The sequence below is a fragment of the Periplaneta americana genome, chromosome 5, assembly GCF_040183065.1.
Source record: "Periplaneta americana isolate PAMFEO1 chromosome 5, P.americana_PAMFEO1_priV1, whole genome shotgun sequence".
Classification (NCBI taxonomy): Eukaryota; Metazoa; Arthropoda; class Insecta; order Blattodea; family Blattidae; genus Periplaneta; species Periplaneta americana.
This window is the reverse complement of record NC_091121.1, coordinates 15601114-15624284: the sequence shown is the minus strand read 5'-3', so window position 1 is coordinate 15624284 and position 23171 is coordinate 15601114. Positions and strand designations below refer to the sequence as shown.

The window sequence follows — 23171 nt, the reverse complement described above, 5'->3', positions numbered from 1 at the left end:
ACAAAAATTAGTTTGCTTAACCATGCATCTTAAATGACACAAATTAATGCACATACAAGTATTACATAGGCCTACTTAATAACATACATAGTTCTTTCTGTGTGATTAAATACTGTATATACAAGCCATATGCATTGGTGTTTAATTTTAGGACTATAAGAGTGTCACAGCAACCTTGACAGCGCTTATCACTCTATATGGCATCAACTCCCCAGCGTAAGACAGTATGTTACGTTATTCAAGCGCTTTCCTAATCATCTGGCACTGACCTCCTTATCGATTACGATAATGTGACGCAGATCACAGTTTATATTTCCCATGCCTATGGCTGTTATATATTATGTTCATAATAATAGATTAGAATGTTGAGTTCTAATTTCAGATTGAATTTGAACCATTGGAATTAAACACGTAGAAGCACTCCACGGCACTCGTTGACTCACTTATTTAGTCTAACAAGTATGTACTGCAGGAACACTGTCAATATGTCACTTGCTATCTGAACAATTTTTTAGTTTCTTTTCACACACGGAACCAGTGGACCTTTCGCACAGATTGTTCACAAGACAGTTGTACATATTCTACAACATAGGGATCTAACACTTTCACGCAATGAACTCCATGAGATGCCGGAATAGGTGCAAGATGTTCAAATTGTTTTTCGAGATACTTTTTTCCTTCGTCTATCTCAATCTGTGCTACCTCCTTAACAATAATTTGGATGTTTTTATTGCTCACAATGTTACAAAATTCTGTACCGCTTTGTATCTTCTTCCCCGATTTCGCAGGCATCCATGCCATACTTTTTACTTGGCCTCCAATCACATCCACGGCCTCTTTGCCATGATGTAACTGAAATAAGTTCCATTCTATGTTAAATTCAAATATGCGAGCAAGCAATGTCACATTGCTCAATGTTTACTTCTGTTTAAAATGACTCGCTGCTTTATCTGAAAATATTTTTACCACCTCAATGTTCGGAAGAATCGCCAAAATTTCCGAAAACACTTTTCGTAGACAAACATTCACTGCATAGCCCATTTGTCATGTGCTACATAATCTGACACTAATGCAGAGGATTTCTTCTGAACTTCCCTATCACCTTCCTGTTTAAACCAGGCAACAGCAGTAAATATTGAGACCTGCTTATTGCTCCAATGAGCTGCCTGAATCTCATTTTGTTTTTTTCAGGTACAATTACTGCACACTTATCACCAGTTCACGTACAACTTCACCAAGGCCTTCCAAGTAACTAAGCACACTGTGAGAATGAACAGCATAACAGCTGAGAGCGCGACATGTCAGTCACTCACAATGCCGCTGCGGAAAACGAAATCACTTTAGAAGAAAATGTTCTAATACTTTTTTATTGGTCATGTAGTAATAACACAGAATACCAAAGGAAATATTAATCCGTCAATTATTGTGCTGTGTGGAAGAGTTTTTGTATGTTTCTTGTGACGGACTGACCGTAACTTACAGTACAAATAATTATAATGATTTTAAGTTATTTAGGATCTTAGGATACTTCAACTAATTACATATTTACTTCAAGGAAAGACCAAAATATAGTATACAAAAAAAGACGGCTCGAAATAAAACTAATTTACGTGTCCAAATTGTGACACGAAACTTAAGTATCTATACGTGTTTTTTTAAGCGTTTGGAATATGACAAGATCTGCAGCAAGTTATAGACTAAAAGAAAGAGTATTTTAGACATTATCTTACGAAATAAGGCGATTTAAAGTATAAAGAAACATATTTCTTCAACAAAAATACTCCTATATCAATTTCAAGAAATTCGCCTCAGTATGACATTTTCGTGGAATTGCTCAGTACATTATGCAACGAGCCTATAATGATAGTAATTAAGACGCAAGTATGGATATTTATGAAACGAGCGCAAGCGAGTTTCATAATATTCATACGAGCGTCTTAATTACCATTATAGGCAAGTTTCATACGACTTTTTATGCTCGACCATATTTCTAACTTGAAATTATTCATATGTATACATTTTATTTGTATCTGACAAGATCGGAAATGACCTTGTTCTAGGTCGTGAATTGTGAGATGTGCGCAGACGCGAAAGTATTGATTTTTTCCGAGGAACAATCATGTCATTGACCTTGATGTAATCCCGTTAAACTTGATATAACCTTGATTATTGAATTCGACATTGAAAAACGAGATGACAAATTGAATTTATTTGAATATTATTTACAATTAACGCTAATTATTATAGTAACAGAACATAACCTTCTGCGACAGTATTGGATTTCCAGCCTCCGTGACTTTTCGCTAATTCTCTTTCGATTGCATATCCGAGAATAATCGATACTTGCGGTTTTATAACGATACAAAGCTGACTTGTCATTAGCTGAACACCTGTAAGCTGAGTTGTCATTGGCTGAACACCTGTACTTTAATGAGTAGGTGTACTTTAATGACATGCATTAAAGGACTGCTACCAGGTGTATAATTACTATATTTCGGCATGGTCGAGCATAAAAACTGTTATTAATTAACTGTATACACAAAAATATTTCAAGTGGTTCAAAAGAAACAAACATGTCTCATTTATTTAGCTTTATTTCAATCCATTCTCCAGTATGGAATTTTAGGGTGGGGACATGCATGTATTTCTAATCTCACTCCACTAATACTTATTCAGAAACGAATTATTAAAATATGCCTTAATAAACCAATTGACTACTCATCCGAGCTTTTGTTTACTGATTTTAATGTTTTGAAAATTAAACAGATTTATTATATTGCCTTATTAATCTTCATACATAAAAATCGTAATAAATTCAAACTCTATCATCATAAATATGGAACTAAAAGATCCGATTTTATAATAATAATAATAATAATAATAATAATAATAATAATAATAATAATAATAATAATAATAATAATAATAATAATAATTTATTTTAGTTGGCAGAGTTAAGGCCGTAAGGCCTTCTCTTCCACTCAACCAGCAAAAAGTGTATATACATATGCATGAACTTACAAAGAATTCAACAATTTGATTTAGATGAGAGTTACATGTACACAAGAGTTATTTACGAATTAAACAACATAATACTATGAACTATTAATTAAACACTGAAATAAACTGTGTAGCAGAATTAAGCTAAAATACATAGAATGTTAATATATTTCAAATAATATTAGATAATAGAAAGAAATTATTATGAAACAATTTTGAAAATACAGCACTATCAGATGTCTAAAGAAAGAAGTAAGAATGTAGTCCGTGATAGTTTAAATCAGTATGATTGGAGTGAAATGCTAAGAAGGTTATTTTTAAGCTGTTTTTAAAGGTGTTTGTTGTGTTGCAGCCCCTAATACTTTGTGACAAGGAATTCCATTGACGCGAGGTGGATACTGTAAAAGATGATGAATAACAAAATGTTCTATGAAGAGGTATACTTAGCGTGCCACAGATAAGTGATCTGGTATTTACGTCTTGGTTAGAGTATAGATAAGAGAACCGAGACAAATGTAATTTGGTGTTGAGGTGTGCACAATTCGAAAGAGTAAAGACAAAGAGTGTAAAGTTCTGCGTTCTTTAAGTCGAAGCCACGAAAGACTTGCGAAGGACGGTGATATGTGATCATATCGTCGGATGTTGCACACGTATCTGACGCACATATTCTGAGCTCGCTGTAACTTGAATGACAGTTCAGAACTTAGGTCACTTAACAAAACGTCACAATAATCGAAGTGCGGCATTACTAGGGTTTATACGACTATAGGAACTAAAGTGTTTCACAAGCACAGCTCTGAGCCATGATACCTACTTCGGTCCAAGGTTATACAATAAAATAATTGATAAATACCCAAATTTGGAAAATGTTAGTGTCAGAAATTTAAAAAATAGCGTTAGGAATTTAATTTTTAAAGAATATAGATTGATTTAATATGTATATGTATTTGTATGACTTAAATTGTTAAAATTGAAATTGTATTTTTAAATTTAATTTATTCCTATAATTATTTTTTTCTTGACCCAGTTTGTGTCAAATAATTATCTTTGTTTGTGTTCATCTTTGTGTTTAGATATCTCCCTGAGCACGAGTTTTTACTCCTTCAGGGAAGAACAGATTGTATTTTTGTACATGTTATTATACAAATAATAAACAATAAACTTCCAATGTTTTATAAATCCAAAACTGTTACTGTTGTCAGAAATCAGTTTACACTGTTTTTTTCTTAGTAATAATAGTTTATTTTGGAAACTCACAAATGTTCAGTATGTGTTTGTGTCATACGTCACACATCAAGGAGTCAGACTAGTTCATCCCAAACCTAGTGTAATATACCTGCATCCATACTTTCCACAGTTCTTGCCACGTGATGCGTTATTTCATCTCATCTAAATTACAAACCCATCACTTTCACTAATCCCCAAAAAATCGCACTGTTATATCGGGATTCCTTGGTGGCCACTGTGCAAAAAGCGCAATTGAACATTTTTTTACTAGGTTATTTTACGACGCTTTATCAACATCTCAGGTTATTTAGCGTCTGAATGAGATGAAAGTGATAATGGCGGTGAAATGAGTCCGGGGTCCAGCACCGAAAGTTACCCAGCATTTGCTCATATTGGGCTGAGGGAAAACCCCGGGAAAAACCTCAACCAGGTAACTTGCCCCGACCGGGAATCGAACCCGGGCCACCTGGATTCGCGGCCAAACGTGCTAGCCGTTACTCCACAGGTGTGGACGCAATTGAACATTAGTCCACATTTTTACACGAAGAAGACAACAATGGAATAATATAAATTGTCACAATAAACGGGGAGCGCTACACCTTATACTACGGAACTCTGTCACGCATAGACTGAGAAATCACGACCTGGAAAACATAATCTTCATGAAAGGGTGGCGGGCGCACTGGCACAAATCTACATTCCTGAAAAAAAAAAAATGAACAGATCTTTTTTGATTGTGTCATCAGTATCCACTTTCCAACAATATAACCTCCACGATCTCCAGATTTGAATCAAGCTGACTTTGGGTTGTGGGGTTTATCTTAAAGAACGAGTTTTCGTGGAATATACACCAGCTCTACCGCAACTGAAAGATGCTATCTCTGCAAGATTCTTAGTACCGGTAAAGTGTTGCAGAAAGAATTTTTTTTTCTGAATAAGAGAACAGGGAAGACATTCACAATGTTTTGTAAAAATCAAACCACATTTTTTCCCCAACACAGTGATGTTTTTTTTTCTAACTCAAATATTCTAATATTCACAACGCTTTAAAATTTGAACTGAATTTGAATTACCCCGTACATCGCGAACCCAGCAGCCAAATGCTTTTGTAGTCTATAACGTTCTGTATTAAGTAGCATTAGCAGCAGTAGCAGTAATAGTAGTAGTAGCAGCAGCAACAGTAGCAGTGGTAGCAGCAGTAGTAGTAGTAACAGTAGTAGTAGCAGCAGCAGTAGCAGCAGTAGTAGCAGTAGTAATAGTAGTAGCACCAGTAGTAGTAGTAGCAGCAGCGTAGTAGTAGTAGCAGCGTAGTAGTAGTAGTAGTAGTAGTAGTAGTAGTAGTAGCAGCGTAGTAGCAGTAGTAGCAGTAACAGTAGTAGTAGCAGTAGTAGTAGTAGTAGCAGTAGTAGCAGTAATAGTAGTAGCAGCAGCAGCGTAGTAGCAGTAGTAGTAGTAATAGCAGCAGCGTAGTAGTAGTAGTAGTAGCAGCAGCAGCAGCAGTATTAGCAGTAGTAGTAGTAGTAGTAGTAGTAGTAGTAGTAGCAGCAGCAGCAGTAGTAGCAGTGGTAATAGCAGCAGTAGTAGTAGTAGCAGCAGCGTAGTAGTAGTAGCAGCGTAGTAGTAGCAGTAGTAGTAGCAGCAGTAGTAGTAGTAGTAGCAGCGTAGTAGCAGTAGTAGTAGTATTAGCAGTAGTAGTAGTAGTAGTAGCAGCAGCGTAATAGCAGCAGCGTAGTAGTAGTAGTAGCAGCGTAGTAGTAGTAGTAGTAGTAGCAGTAGCAGCAGTAGTAGCAGTAGTAGTAGTAGTAGCAGCGTAGTAGCAGTAGTAGTATTAGCAGTAGTAGTAGTATTAGTAGTAGTAGTAGCAGCAGCGTAATAGCAGCAGCGTAGTAGTAGTATTAGCAGTAGTAGTAGTAGCAGCGTAGTAGTAGTAGTAGCAGTAGCAGCAGTAGTAGTAGTAGTAGTAGTAGTAGTAGTAATAGCAGTAGTAGTAGTAGCAGCAGCAGTAGTAGTAGTAGTAGTAGTAGCAGTAGTAGCTGTAGTAGTAATAGCAGCAGCGTAGTAGCAGTAACAGTAGTAGTAGCAGTAGTAGTAGCAGTAGAAGTAGCAGTAGTAGTAGCAGTGGTAGTAATAGTATTAGTAGCAGTAGTAGTAGTAGTAGTAGTAGCAGCAGCATAGTAGTAGCAGTAGTAGTAGTAGCAGTAGTAGTAGTAGTAGTAGCAGCAGCAGCGTAGTAGTAGTTGTAGCAGTAGTAGTAGTAACAGTAATAGTAGCAGTAGTAGTAGTAGCAGTAGTAGTAGCAGTAGTAACAGTAGTAGTAGCAGTAGCCTAGTAGTAGTAGTAACAGTAGTATTAGTAGTAGTAGTAGTAGGATTAGTAGCAGCAGCAGTAATAGGCTAAGCAGTAGTCGTAAGAGCAGTAACAATAGTAGTAGCAGCAGCAGTAGTGGTAGTAGTAGACTAGTAGTAGTAGTAGGCCCAATAGCAATAAAAACTATGCTTTTTCTTTACACATAATAACATTTTAAGAAAAATCTGTTGAAGGGAATCGAACCCTGTACTCCCGGTAGTCCAGCAACACCTGCGTTTATCTGTCTGACAGTTCTTTCGGGTTCCAAGCGCTAGACGACGCCCGTGTAGCGGGCGGGCGGGCGGAGTGAATATGATAATGTGAACCCAATGAGAGCATTTCCACCTGAAGGTCAGACTCTTCGGGATTTCGTGACCGGTCGGAAAACAACAAAAAGCAGATGGACCCTCCTACACTGCGCTACTCCCCACCCTGATGTAACAAGAGCCACGGAGGACCAAAATAGAACAAACTGTCCAACGACCGTTGCGTAACCATCTCATTGCGCATGCGCTATTTATGCGAATAGTTACAATGTGGTCTCATCCCTACAGGACGACCAAGATATTTGCCAGTAAAGGATTGCGGTTTTCTGTTATCGTTTTACTTCTATTTACTGCGGTACCAGGGTTTCGAACTACAAACCATTGCCAAAGCAGTTTCTTCTACTGCATACCCATCGTCCAGTCAATAAGAAACTTTCAACATCATTATTTTGCCATCATTCCTAAAGACAGTAAATGAAGAAAATAATGAATATTCTACCTAAAATTCGAGATTCATGGTCTCAAAATAGTAACAAAATGTTTAATTCATTTAATCCCGAGTTTCGCAGTCATAGGTACCTCCCTAGCGGATGTTTCAATAACTACAACGAATTTAATAACACTTCTGTGTCAATAGGGAGAAGAGGGACATGTACTGTTCTCCAACCAGGAGATAAACCGTGAAAGCTTACTATTGTGTCAACTATTGGAGGGAAGTAGATAGATAATATTAGAGTTATAACGTCAGTTTAAAAATCATGCGCTCTCCTGCATATGTTATTTCCTGTATGAATGGATTAAAAGACCAGGAGATTAACCGTGATCTAATTTTGTAACTAGGGTAGTATAAAAATGTGTACATCAGTGTTATGGTTTGTGCTGTGAGAGCTAGCCAATAGAGATACGAGTACCCACGTGTGTGACCTTATGACATCTTATGACATCAACATTCATTCACAGCATCACCCCCCTTCATGTCATTCCCTGGAGACTTTCTCGTGGTTGGAGTATAGTAGTAAGCTCATCGCCTCAAACGCCGTCTAGTATGCAACTAAGGTAATACTAGGGTGAGAGAGAAGATACATTTGGTGTAAAGGTTCTAATTCAGGCTTGGAGATCTTTAACGTGCCGGAAAACTCCGTCACAGGACATAAGGCTGAAATCCTTCCCGGAGCACTTGCGCTCCAGATTTTTGTTTACAGCAGAACCTCTATTATCCGTGGTAATGAAGGGGGTGGAGTGAACGTTTAATCGAAAAAATCGGATAATCAGTACCATAAATGTTTTCATAAACTGAGTAGCTACATAATAGTTTCGTAATTTCCTCCATGATCTCTTTTAATACGATGACTAGTTCACTAATTTAAATCTTTTTTTAACAATTCAATTTTGATTTTCCGATGTCAGTTATTAAAACATTATTTATTGTACTTAAGTCTGGTTTTCAACGACGGGTTTTTAATGCCCAAGGAAACTCCATATGACTACTGTCTGTGGGAAGATAGGAATAGTAGAGGTCTCATGTTGTAGATTTACAAATTTTATACACTTTATATTTTGTTTTTCATTACCCTAAATCACGCACAGTTGTAGGGATTCCTATCTCGTATTGTGATATGAGATGAACCACATTTTCTTTTTCCCAAAGCACTCAATTACTTGCACTTATAGCCTACTAAAAAAAACCTACTTACACTTTTTTCCGTACTAAAACATGTTTTCTTTTGACACTTGTATAAGACATTTTGCACAGAAGTTAAATAGTAAGTTACGGCCACTCAAAGAGTAGGCCATAATGCGTAAGGGTAAAGGTTGGTAAAACACACTCTGAAAAAAAAAAAAAAATTCGTGCTAATTTAATGTACTTCATATTTTTTTGTGCGAGAGAGAAAGACAGTCGGAAAATCCACCAATCGGTTAATAGGGTCACGGATAATAGGGGTTTTACTGTACTTTGGTGTACTCTGTCATCCTTCAAAATTTGTAAAAGTCATTTCTTCCCGCAACCAATATATCTTACACGAATTCATCCATTCATTAATTCACAGGGTCATTCAGTGCAAACCCAGCATTCTCCAATCTTCCTTATTTTCCGTCTTCTTCTTAGTCTTCGCATACGATCCATACACCTTAATGTTGTCTTAATCATATCTTCTTCTACCCCAAACTCTTTTCCTGTTCACCACTTCTTCCAGTACATCCTTCAGTAGGCAGTTTCTTCTCAGCCAGTAACCTAGCCAATTATTTTATACCTTCCCGATCAATTTATTTATTTATTTAATTATTTAAATTCAAATATACAGAATAAAGAAATATAATTACAAAAACAAACAAAGAGAAATATAAAATAAAATAATACAAGCAATATAAAAAGAAGATACAGCAGTATTAACAAAATTTGAGACCGAATGAGCAGCGCTCGTGCTCGGTCGCAGTTCAATATAGTTTTTTCTTCACTCACTCTTTCTAGCACACTTCAATTTCTTATTCTGTCTGTCCATTTCACACGCTCCATTCTTCTCCATATCCACATTTCAAAAGCTTCCAGTCGTTTCTCTTGACTTCGTCCTTTGTCCATGTTTCTACCCCATAAATGCCACACTCTACACAAAGCACTTCACTAGTCTCTTCCTTAGTTCTTTTTCCAGAGGTCCGCAGAAGATGCTCCTTTCTCTTTTAAAAGCTTCCTTTGTTATTGTTATCATCTTTTCGACTTCCTGGCAGTAACTCTTGTTACTATGGTACAACTCCAATGAAATAAAATACACAAAGATCTTAAAGAAAGTACATATTGTGTTTTATTACCCTACTTTTGAATTGAATTACATTAGCTCATAAATAAAGTTATTATTTTTTCGTATACGTTTTATCTCAAATTAAATAAAAATGTATTAGTCGTTAAAACTTAACTGAAGAATATTGCTGAAGAATCTTTAGTTTATTGTAAATATACATAATTTAAATATGTAGGGGAGAGTCGGGTAGTATCGGACATCGGGTAATATCGGACAGTGAGTTTCTTTCATCTACCACACGATGATAGTACCTGATTGACATGGTTACGTTTCTGTGATGTCGCATAGAGAAACGTAACCATGTCATTCAGGTACTACCATATGGTGGTAGATGAAAGAAACGCACTGTCCGATATTACCCGATGTCCGATACTACCCGACTCTCCCCTATGTCACTATTCTTAATTAAGGCTGGTTGAGTGGAAGAGAAGGCCTTATGGCCTTAACTCTGCCAGCGAAAATAAAACATTCTATTCTATTCTACATTTATTCCAGTTCAGACATTTCAAGCAATCAATGGAATTTCCTTAAATTCCCTGTCAATAGGCATACTTGTGGAGTGGATCGCCATTTTGTATCCTTGACTTCTCATAAAGTCCCATTATTCTTCTTACTAAAAAGATACAGTATTCAATTGACCATATTTTATTCCCGGATAATTTTGCTTTTGGACTGAATGTGAACAAAATTCGGCCAATAATTTAAGAGGAAAATCTGCATACAGACAGACACACACACAAGGTGGAACGGCCAAAACTTCTTTTTCAGTGTAAAAGATGCAGAAAACTTGTATTTTCGTAAATATTTCGAGAAAAAAAAATTACAATTGCAATACTTCCTCTTTAAACATATTACATAAAAGCTGTACGTAAACCTTCGTATATATTACTCTTTAAATTCAGTACGCACTAAAACCTGTTGTTCATGCTTTTATCCAATGAGATTTTCATGTTTTTATCCCGGGATATTTGGCTGAAACGCTGATCTTACTGACTCGTAAACTGAACTTCATATCTGGTTTTCATATATGCGTACGAAGGCATGTTATAATCCCGCAACAGTCGCGAGCATTGGTTACCATGACAACGAAGAAGAGAAGGCCTTACGTCAGCACCGTCCTGTGCGTTACTGCCTCTGGACTGGGCGCCCCGACAGATAAGAACGAGTTATTAGTTATGCTACAGCGGGACCAGAGATGGGCCGATACCGGCCCAAAAACAACCTTGGGCGGGAAGGCGATGGTTCAAGGCCCCTGATGGCTACCGCCCCCACGCAACACAGCTCCACACCCTCTTATGAAAACGAAAGCCACTGTAATAATAATAATAATAATAATAATAATAATAATAATAATAATAACAATAACAACAATAATAATAATAACAACAATAATAATAATAATAACAATAATAATAATAATAATAATAATAATAATAATAATAATAATAATGCTTTGAAGAAACTTGAAATGAAGTAATCTTCACTACAGAGCAAGAAATGTTACGAGAAAAGAATCTGAAGTGTTCTTAAGATATAAGACTCACATGACTGCAATATACGTAGGCCAGTGATGTCAATTGATGCCCATAGGAGCAAGCGCGCTGTAGAGCCCAGGAGAGCCTGAGCGCTTTACAGCGGAAAGGAAAGAGACAGGCGAAAGAGGTGGTATATGCCGTTTGGTCGAGCTGTATTCAGGGATGGCCAGCACTGATTCGATAGCTAAAGGGAAGAGAACTTATTAAAACTGTATCCATGTTAATTTTTAGATTTGTCTGGAAGTATAGGCTAAGTGCATTATAAGAATGTAAGTTTTAATTTTAATGCTCATTTTTCACAAGTTTGATTTTTTTGTTCAAAAGAAATATTTTCTCAACTTTCTTTATAGAAAAGTGAAATTTTCAGATATAGGCCTATTTATGTAGTAACCTTACAGAAAGTTTTCGTAAATTTAATATACCGTATATACGTATTAGGGGAGAGTCGGGTAGTATCGGACAGTGCGTTTCTTTCATCTACCATCATATGGTAGTACCTGAATGACATGGTTACGTTTCTCTATGCGACATCACAGAAACGTAACCATGTCAATCAGGTACTATCATCGTGTGGTAGATGAAAGAAACATACTGTAAGATATTACCCGATGTCCGATACTACCCGACTCTCCCCTACTGAAGATAGTGTATTGAAAATTTTGAAAATATTCGCACGGAAATTGTTTGTAAGGAAATGAATTAACAAAACAACTACTGATACATCATAAGCAAAAGATACGTGTATATGTGTTGTAAAAACGTCAGCTCTATAGCTTCATCACATTTCAAGAAAATAATTTAATATTCTGATGATAGGAAGTTGCTTACCAATATCACCTAAAAGCATAATGCGATAAGAGTTTTGTCATGGAATATTAGTTACACTTAAAACACATACAACACCTAGGTAACTTTGCTTTGTACTGTAATATTGTTTTGATTAGTTTATTGATTACTTTTATAGGTCTAAAGGTATCATCAATATGAATTCCAACTTATCACGTCATACTCAATCTCTTTTTTTTGGGATATCACTTTCATCCATTTAGTACAGTATAGTTGTACTACTACGGAATTTATGTGAATATTCCTTCTTAACTCTTTATTATGTTATTAACATTTAAAACACAAGTGCAATATTAAGAAATTGGTATTAGTACTTTTGTTTTACAGACAATATAGATGATATCAAACAGAAAGAAGCCATATAAAAATAACGACATAAAATTTCACGTTCCGTTTGAAGTTTGTGCACTACTGTTTTCTTAATCCAACAAGTTGCTTATTCATATACACAACCCTTCCTCTTTCCATACTTAGCGCTTGATGCCCGCGCACGACGTCAAGGTGAGAAAAATACGCTTGCTTTGATATCACTGACGTAGGCTATGGAACATCAAGGCAAAATTGAAGGAACCAATTATTATTGGCTAAATTAGGAGTATATCATATTTTCTACGAATTAATCTGAAATATTTCGTCGGAAAATACATCATAATTAGCCGCTTTCTCGAACAATATTTAATCATTGATTAGGATAATGAGTCTGTAAGTATTACAGATGAGTTTCACGAACGTCGAGTAGGCCGAATGATTTCTTAAATCACTCACTAAATTAACCTCTCGATGTTGGGGAGGATACGAGATCCGTAGGTCTTTAACGCGCAGAAATGTCGTATGAATGAATTGGCCTTCAGTTTTCAACTGTTTTCATTAAAATAACAAAGCCTACAAATATATTGAAAATACTTACATTACTAGTTTATAGCACATATACGGGTCAAAAAATGACTTTCAAAATCTATTGGCAATTCTATCGTGCTATCAAAAAGGAGTAAATATTTATAATAACCTCCGTATATATATATATATAAAAAATCAAACTCAAATCATAAGATTATTTGTAGCCAAAGAATTAAAGAAGTACCTAATTTCTCACGCTTTGTATTCTGTAAGTGAATTTATGACATTCAACAACGCTTCATGAATATTTCTGTCTAGTATTAAAAACTTTGTGTTGTACTAGTAGACTATATTGTAAAACTCTTCTGTAGTCTATATTTCAACTAGACTGTGACTATAATTAAGACTTTATAGCACTATTAAATATTTTTGACATGTTCCATATTCTAGCTGTGAAGCGATGTACGAATAAAATGGAATGTAAATAAATACAATAAAATACAATCTACCAACATTCGCAAAACTAAAATATTTAAAACAGCTCAATTGAAAACTGCATGCATACTAAGTGATTAGCTTGTGTAAAATATTATTTTCAACAACTAGACAGCAAAATTGGTATACGTAAAAAAAATTAATAACAAGGTGTACTGTAGATCTATAAAACAATACTGCCATCAATGTGAATAAATAATAGCCTGATATTTAAGTGATTTCAATTTCAAAACTCACCCTCAAGAAGATCAGGCGCCTTTCCCCAAGTCTGAAAATAAAATCGGGGTATATATATTATAACATATTGAGTAACATATGCATATCTCAAGGTAACAAGATATAATTATTCACTTATTATTCACTATTCTCGTGTGTTTGGTTTCTGTTTTTCGGCTGAATATGTAGAATTTCCATTTCTGTGTCTATGTTACTGTAATTGTGGTTGGTTTTGTGATGTGTTTTGCGTACGGGGATGGTTATATGATTTGGTTATGCCTGTGATGTGTTCTTTGTATCGTATTTGAAATGATATCTCTGAGCTATTGCATGTGAGTTTGTATACATCAATTTGTTTGTGTTGTTTATGAGCAGAGATGTTTTTTGTAGAGTGTCACAAATTCAATACAAATGTAGAGGTAGCTGATGTACAGATAGCAATAGAAAAGGGCTTGTAGCAAGGAACAATGAAAATGCAATGCTACTGCCAGAAGATTAATGGAGAATACAAGGAGAACAAGGAGAATAAGGATGACAAGGAGACGACAAAGAGATAGGGTTACATTTCTGTGGCCATGAATTCCCAAGTTACCACCACCATATCTTACTAACTTAAAGCTGACTTTTAGAGAACCCGGAAGTAAATTCTTTCCATTTGTGTCTATGTTGCTGTAATTGTGGTTGGTTTTGTGATGTGTTCTGCGTACATCTTGGCCTCCCCAAAGATATTTTCCCTCAGGTCTCCGAACTAATACTCTATACCATACATGGGCATCGTGCCTCACTTGAGAATTTGTCCCTCACTGACCTTCACAGAGCTTATAGCTCTGAGTGACATCATCTTCACTGTCCCCGTTCCTCCCTCACGTAGCTCCTAGGCGTGGGCAGGTTCTATATCAGTTTCATAAGCAATATCAGTGGTGGCATAATGGCATTATCAAAGCAGTGTGTACGCGTTACAAAACGATTATTTCATGAGAAATGGGAGGAAGAGTTTTTTTTGCTGTTTAGAAGGGGAGAACATACGATGTTTGTTATGCTCGAAAATCCTATTAGGCAGTAATAAATTTAATATACAACGACATTACTCCTTATGTCATAAAGAACATGCTGAATTAGAAGGTAAGACAAATTAAATGTTATTTTTTCGTACTATTCCGAAGAAAATTTATGATCTTAACATTTGCATAGTATACTAAATACGACATTATACCTTAAACACGCTGCATTAAAAGGTGCGAGGAATTAAATGTTGTTTGAACGTATTATTTTCAAAAGAAATTTATAAAAAATATATCAAATGTGCGTAGAAAACGAAACATGACTTTCTGAAATTATTTTAGGTCGAGAACGTGCAAATCTATTAAGTAATCTTGAGAAACGCCAGAATATTCAAGAAAATAAACGTAGACAACGTGATGGAATATTATTGGCTAGTTACGCAATTTCTCGCCTGTGATTTAAATCAATTCAATTATTTAGAAATAGAAAAGAGGTTTATGATTAAAGCTGCCGAATTAATTTGCCAAATTGAATAAAAGTTTTCGAGAGTCTCACGTTAACCAAGCGCTTTCCTAATAATTCGCCACTGACCGCCTTAGCGATTACGATAAGGTGACGCAGGTCACAGCAGTTTATATTTCCCATCCTACTCTGCAGTCTGCTCTCCCAGTAAACAAACTATTTCAAATCGAGTGCCTCACGTAACCGAAAATTGTGCCCATGTATGCTCTATACGTATATCTGGGTTCACCCATACGTGCTACATGCCCTGACCATCTCAAACATCTGGTGAAGGTTGCATTGTGTAACTTTCTCCATTCTCCTGTGACTTAATCCCTTATAGCCCAAAATATTTTCCTAAGCGCCTTATTCTCAAACACCCTTAACCTCTGTTCCTCTCTCAAAATGAGAATCAAGTTTCATAACCATACAGATCAACCGGTAATATAATTGTTTTATAATTCTAACTTTCAGCTTTTTTTGAGAGAGGACTGGATGACAAAAGATTCTCAACCGAATAATAGCAGGCATTTCCCATATTTGTCCCGCGCCGTGGCGTCGTGGTCTAAGGCATCCTGCCTAAGACTCGCGTTACGGAATGCGCGCTGGTTCGAGTCCTCATGGGGGAAGAAACTTTCTCATGAAATTTCGGTCAGTGTATGGGACCGGTGCCCACCCAGCATCGTGATGCTACGATAGGTAGCGAAATCCGGTTGCGAATGCCAGCTATAACGGCTGGGGGAATCATCGTGCTAACCACACGATATCACCATTTTGGTTGGATATTCGTCCACCTCACCTTCGGCATGTAGGCGTGAGGCCAGCAGTCGGCTGGTCGGTCTAGGCCCTTCACGGGCTGTAGCGCCACGGATTACTATTACTATTTCCCATATTTATTCTGCGTTTAATTTCCTCTCGAGTGTCATTTAGGCCTATATTTGTTACTGTTACTCCAAGATATTTGATTTTTTTTAACTATTTTAAGGATAAATTTCCAATTTTTATATTTCCATTTTGTGCTATGTTCTGGTCACGAGACATAATCATATACTTCGTATCCACCCACCCTACCTAGTGAGGAAAAAGATGTAGTTCTAGGTTAAAAATATATTTACCTCCGATAATCTTCCTGGGAGTATCTACGAGATTTCTCGGACAAACAGCAATTTCGCTTTCTGCGTCTTCCACCACCGATCTACAACACGAGAAGCAGCGACCAGCAGAGTCTACGGCTCCTCACGTAATTATAGCAGCAACCGACAAGAAAGCAGAATCAATGCTGGCGCCTCAGCGCAAAATTAAATTCTTCATGCGCTTCAACTTTTTAATAAAATTTTAAAAACTTCATCTCGCATTTTTAAGTGGAAAACACAAGCGTTTAAAAACAGCAGAGCGTAAGCAATTATACACATCGGGGCTACAGCGAACTGACACAAGCTCTGAACTCAAGAGCGAATTTCTGGTCTCATTTTCGATGTTACAACGATATCTTATCTTAGAAATCATGTTCAGTTTGGCGCCTCTTAACCAGACTTACCATGGTTCAATTGTAATCCACATAAATAAACTTTACCAGCCAATTTCTTTTGTCTTTTTAGCAGTTTGCTGATTTCGTATCCTAGCAACCGCATAATGTAGTCAACATAAACTTCATTAACGCCCATAAGAAGATTGCTCTAAAGTTCAACACATTTAAAATAATCATACTAGCATTTTTGCAATACTTGATATGTAAGTTAATTATTTTTATGCTCGACCATGCCGAAATGTAGTAATTATACACCTGGTAGCAGCCCTTTAATGGACCTCCTAAAATATACCTATTCATTAAAGTTCAGCTGTTCCACCAATCAGAAAATACCATTGTAGCAATATGAAAGCGCAAGTATCGATTATTCTCGGATATGCAATCGAAAGACAACTAGCGCGAGATAAGATTAATAATTAGCGTTAATTGTAAATAATATTCAAATAAATTCAATTTATCATCTCGTTTTTCAATGTATAATTCAATTTCAAGGTTATATCAAGATTAAAGTTTATTTTAAGTCTCTAGATTATATCAAGGTGGGTGGGTGGGTGGGTGGGCGGGTGGGTAGACAGACAGACAGACAGACAGACAGACAGACAGACAGACAGACAGACAGACAGACAGACAGACAGACAGACAGACAGACAGACAGACAGACAGACAGACAGACAGACAGACAGACAGACAGACAGACAGACAGACAGACAGACAGACAGACAGACAGATAGATAGATAGATAGATAGATAGATAGATAGATAGATAGATAGATAGATAGATAGATAGATAGATAGATAGATAGATAGATAGATAGATAGATGAACCTTAACAGCAATTTTCATATACCACTTTTGTATGAACACAAATTTCTACCCCTGGATCCCCACAAAGTCAACATGACACAGATCATGTTGAAGTCGTACAGCAAAGCTAACTTTGACATTCATTATAAGAATAATTTGTGTGAAATAATCTTAGAAATGTCCTTAGTTTAGTTCTGTTCTGGCATGATTTGTATGCTAAGAGCCAAGTCGCAGAGTAGAAGAGATTTTAAGGTCAGTTTCAATTAATAAGACTTTCAGAGAAAAATCCTTATGTCAGTTTTGTATTGACACGATTTCCTAGGAACCACAGTTTGTACTGATGCCATATGCAAAAGTGACTATAAGGTTCAGTTTTTAAGCACATCTCAACTACAAAATTTATATACTATTGAGTAATTAACAGTTGTATGTATGGGTGTGGCTAAAATTAAAGAAGAAATATCCTCTCATAATTAAAAATTTGGAATATAGGTATTACAGAGTTCAAATTATTTAATTATTTACGGTCATAAAATTGTAAATCACAAACACACACTGTTGACGAATTTTCGCCTTCTCTTGAGTGTAGTTTGCCTCGAGGTACGTAATAATAAGTCCTTCCAAGTGCCTAGAATAAATTTACGTCACGCCTGTCTGTAAGGATATTCTTTAACATTAGAATGATATCTCTACGAAAACAGGTTTAATTTATTGTACACACATGCACTGAAAGAGTGTGGACAGGTGATATGCAGAAGTTCAAAGTTCATAACACACCTTACTGTAAACCTATGTTAGTTGGAGGTATAATAATAATAATAATAATAATAATAATAATAATAATAATATATTGTACGAAATGGAACTATAAAAATTGGAGATTTATCCTTCGAAGAGCTGGAAAAATTCAAATATCTTGGAGCAACAGTAACAAATATAAATGACACTCGGGAGGAAATTAAATGCAGAATAAATATGGGAAATGCCTGTTATTATTCGGTTGAGAAGCCTTTGTCATCTAGTCTTTCCTGTATGGTTGTGAAACTTGGACTCTCACTTTGAGAGAGGAACATAGATTAAGGGTGTTTGAGAATAAGGTGCTTAGGAAAATATTTTGGGTTAAGAGGGATGAAGTTACAGGAGAATGGATAAAGTTACACAACACAGAACTGCACGCATTGTATTCGTCACCTGACATAATTAGGAACATTAAATCCAGACGTTTGAGATGGGCAGGGCAGGTAGCACGTATAGACGAATCCAAAAATGCATATAGAGTGTTAGTTAGGAGGCCGGAGGGAAAAAGACCTTTGGAGAGGCCGAGACGTAGATGGGAGGATAATATTAAAATGGATTTGAGGGAGGTGGGATATGATGGTAGAGACTGGATTAATCTTGCTCAGGATAGGGATCAATGGCGAGCTTATGTGAGGGCGGCAATGAACCACCGGGTTCCTTAAAATCCAGTAAGTAAGTAAGTAAGTAAGAAAGTTAGTAAGTAATAATAATAATAAAATAATAATAATAATAATAATAATAATAATAATAATAATAATAATAAACAGTGGCTTCCTGTCCATAAGAACAACCTAAAATAATAATGAAAGCATTACAGAACATTATAAATAACATTAAATACGAGAAAACAGCCAGTAATATACCATTTCATTCATCTAGATTCTACAGATATGGCCCTCAATCGTCCAGGATTTAGCTGAATTGACTGGAAATCGTATGCTATGTACCGCAGAAAGTTTTTACTTCTAGCCTACTTGACAGCAAAAATCGCGGAATTATAATAATTTCCGATTAACAACACTTTTTAAGCATGGGTGATATGGACAGAAAGAAGTTCCAGTCAACTACAATTTTCGTTTTTTGACAAAGCTTTACAGTATCTTTCAAATTGTAAAAATTTTAATTGTAATCTTGTAAAATTTTGACTTCTTTCACATCTTAAAGCTTCATTGTTAATGTAAGAACCACGGAATATAATAGATGAAATGAAATAGTCTAGGTCTTAATTTAAAAACGTCAGTTGTCATTTTTATTTTAATATATATTATGACTTTAAAACCTCTACCCATAAGGAGTGACCTAGAAATCCTGGTTAAAGGTCTTCAGTTCAATATGCACTTATATGAACTTATTTTGAATTCTTAAAATTTTACTAGATAATCTAAATGATGATAATATATAAATAAAACTGTATTTTTTTAATTAAAACTCCAGAATATAAGGAACTTATAAAAATGGTTTCTTTTGTTTTATCAGTGCCTGTCTTGAATGGTTAGGCATAATGTGAGAAGGTCTTTAGCTTAGTCCACAGACACCATAAAAAGGCTAAGTGATAATCAGTTGAAAGCAGAAATCCAGATGAAACTAAATTTCAACATGTCATATAGGCCTACGAGCTCTATGACTATGTTAAGAGTATGATTGAGCGAAATCTCAAGATAAATACATGTTTCAAAATTTAACTGCGATGTCTGCGTACACTAGTTGCAGTGTTGTCTGAAAGTCATCAAAACAAAATTTGATGTTTATATCAGCATTAACTGTTAATTTGTTGTTTACCAATTTTGAGAAACAAAGTAAGTAAGCAAGGAAGTAAGGAAGCAAGTATGAAAGTAAGCAAGTAACTAAGTAAGCAAGTAAATAAGGAAGTAAATAAATAAGCACGCAAATAAGTAAGTAAATAAGTAAGCAAGTAATTGAGTATGCGAGTAAATAAGTAAGGAAGTAAGTAAGTAAATAAGCAAGCAAGTAAGTAAATAAATAAGTAAGCAAGTAAGTATGAAAATAACCAAGTAACTAAGTAAGCAAATAAATAATGAAGTAATTAAGTAAATAAGCACGTAAGCCACTAAGTAAAGAAGTAAATAAGCAAGTAACTAAGTGAGAAGCAAGTAAGTATGAAAGTAAACAAGTAACTAAGGAAGTAAGTAAATAAGTAAGCCTAAGTAAGCAAGCAAAGCAAGTAAGTAAATAAGTAAGCACCTAAGTGAGCCAGTAAGTAACTAAATAAGCAAGTAAATAAGTAATGAAATAAGTAAATAAATAAACAAGCAAGTAAGTAAATAAATAAATAAGCAATTAAGTATGAAAGTAAGTAACCAAGTAAGCAAGTAAATAAGTAAGGAAGTAAGTAAATAAATAAACAAGCAAGTAAATAAATAAGTAAGCAAGTATGAAAGTAAGCAAGTAACTAAATGAGGAAGTAAATAAGGAAGTAATTAAGTAAATAAGTAAGTAAGCAAGAAAGTAAGGAAGTAAATAAGCAAGTAAATAAGTGAGCAAGTAAGTATGAAAGTAAACAAGTAACTAAGGAAGTAAGTAAATAAGTAGGCTTAAGTAAGCAAGCAAAGCAAGTAAGTAAATAAGTAAGCACGTACGTGAACCAGTAAGTATGAAAGTAAGTAACTAAGTAAGCAAGTATATAAGGAAGTATACAAGTAACTAAGTAAACAAATAAGGAAGTAAGTAAGGAAGTAAATGATATTATTTACCCACAAAAAGTGCGCAAATCTCTATCTAATTTTCGTTTTTTGTTCAATAACTTTTTTGTTTTCTGTGCTTCGAGTCTGTTCTCCTGGAATTCGCAGACCCAAAGTTGAGAACCCTATCTATAAGTAATGCCAGAATATGACTCGATAGATCGGTCTTTAATGTAAAATCATAAGATTCGGCTATCCAGTAAACTGGAGTGCTTAGTAATTAGAAAATTTTCAGCCCTCGTCCGTACTGGTTGCGGTCTGTTTGCACAGATATGAGTGACGTGGTGTTTGCTTAAAGGTCGGGCCGCGCGCCGCTTTATCAATTGATACACGTGTCAGCTCTATCGACTTATTAATTAATAACGCAGGCACGGGGCGGCGCACGCTACCTGTCACGGCCGCATGCTTTATTGAAGCATATCGTCGTGAAGAGATGCTGACGGCACAGCGCTAGATTGCGCTTGAGGGCTCACTTTTCTTTCATTGGTCTGCATATGCACGTCATTCTTCCTTTCGTTTCTTAATTAATTAATGCTAAACACGAAAAGTTCTCCGTTGCGGTTGAAACTGTAGCGTTTCTAGCTGCAAAAACCAAAGGATCTGGCTTTCCTCTCTCGCAGGAAGAAGAAAGCTTATCTTCCTCCCAGAGACACTGAATATTTGCTCCTGTGTTATGTTTGTCCTGTGTTTTCTCAAGCAGGAGGCTTGTCGAGTTACCTGCATGACCAAGGAGTCCCGCTGTCGTCTCATAACTACGAGCTCGAGTTCGAAACCCGGCGATGGCGGAGGCGTATTTGTGATGGACGCAGCCAATGCTCCTGACAGTTTAGATGTACAAATACTCTGGAATTGACTTCCGCATAAAAATGCAACCCCTTTCTTCTCATTTTCTCCCCTTCTCCTCCTTGTCTTTCCCTTGCTCTCCTATATTTCTTTTGTTATCCCTGTGTTTCCTTTGTTCTTTTTGTATCCCCTTCTTCTAATTGTGTTTCCCTTGCTCTCCTATATTCTACTTATTATCCTTGTCTTTCCCTAGTTCTTTTTGCCTTCCTTTTGTTCTCCATGCATTCCCCTTGTCATTCTTCTTGTATTCCCCTTCATCGCCATTTATTCTCTATTGTGACAGCCGGGAGTCGATCGCGCGTCCCACAGAGGGCGGGGAGCGCGAGAGACGGGCGGCGCGGCGGGGGAGGTTGCGCGCGCATCTGGTGCATGGGCATTTGCGGTGTGGTACGAAGCAAAGGGGACGCAAAGCTGCAGGTGCTGCGCTGGCGAGGTGAAAGGGAGAACGAAACCTCCTGAACAGAAGTCTGTAGAAGCAGAAACTTCGAGGGTCGAAGGTTCGCAAAGTGTGGTTTAACTAATAAAAAGCGAGCAGCCTTCGAAGAGAGCCAGTTTAGTTTGGACAGCAAGCCAGTTCAGTATTGGACAGCGAGTTCAGCTTGTGAATCGGCAACGCCCATGAGTCTAGAGTTCAACACGCGAGTGAACTTGAGCGGCGTCCAGGCGGAAGCAACGCAGTTGGAAGTCTTGAGTTCGAGTGCAGTGGACTGTCTCCGGAAGTCTTGAGTTCGAGTGCAGTGGACTGTCTCTGGAAGTCTTGGGTTCGATATACTGTGAATGCGCTAGAAGAACTAGCCAAGGCAAACGAACTGTAAACTGACAACTGACGGTTCTGTTTTGTAAAAAGTGCTTTGTGAACATTAGTTCAGATTAGCAGTACACTGTTGTTCTCAATAATCCAAGTGAATTGCCATTGTCGTTTGTGGAGTGTAATAACGAATACTGTGTTGCTGTATGGAGTGAACTACCCATTGTTGACGGGAGTGTTTAAATTCAGTTATAGAAAGTCATTATTGTTGTGAATAAAAGCAACATTGTTGTGTTGAATTAAAAGTCACACTATGTTATTCTTGTGTCTCCCTTGTTCTTTTTCTATTCCTCTTGCCCTTCTTGTCTTTCCGTTGCTCTCCTTGTATTTACCCTCATCGTCATGTATTTTCCTAATCCTCTTTGTATTCCCATTGTTCTCCTTATTCCCCTTGTATTTCCCCTTTGTTCCTTGTATTTCCCGTGTCCTCTTTGTATTACCATTATTCTCCTTGTATTTCCCTTATTCTCCTTGTATTCACCTTAATCTGCTTGTATTACCATTGCTCTCCTTGTATTCCCCTTAATCTCCTTGTATGCTCATTATTCTCATTGTATTCCCCTTGTATTCCCCTTCTCCTTATATTCCCTTTATACTCAGTTGAATTTCCCCCATTACTCCTATT

General features: G+C 36.3%; 1 long non-coding RNA gene across 1 annotated transcript in view; it reads right to left on the bottom strand.

Annotated features, from left to right (window-relative positions):
• LOC138700469 (uncharacterized) overlaps positions 1-23171 on the bottom strand; it is a 941569-nt gene that overhangs the window by 311876 nt on the left and 606522 nt on the right. The window contains exon 5 of the long non-coding RNA XR_011332353.1: positions 13585-13615. This is a non-coding gene — a long non-coding RNA (uncharacterized lncRNA). The remainder of the gene's footprint in view (positions 1-13584; positions 13616-23171) is intronic.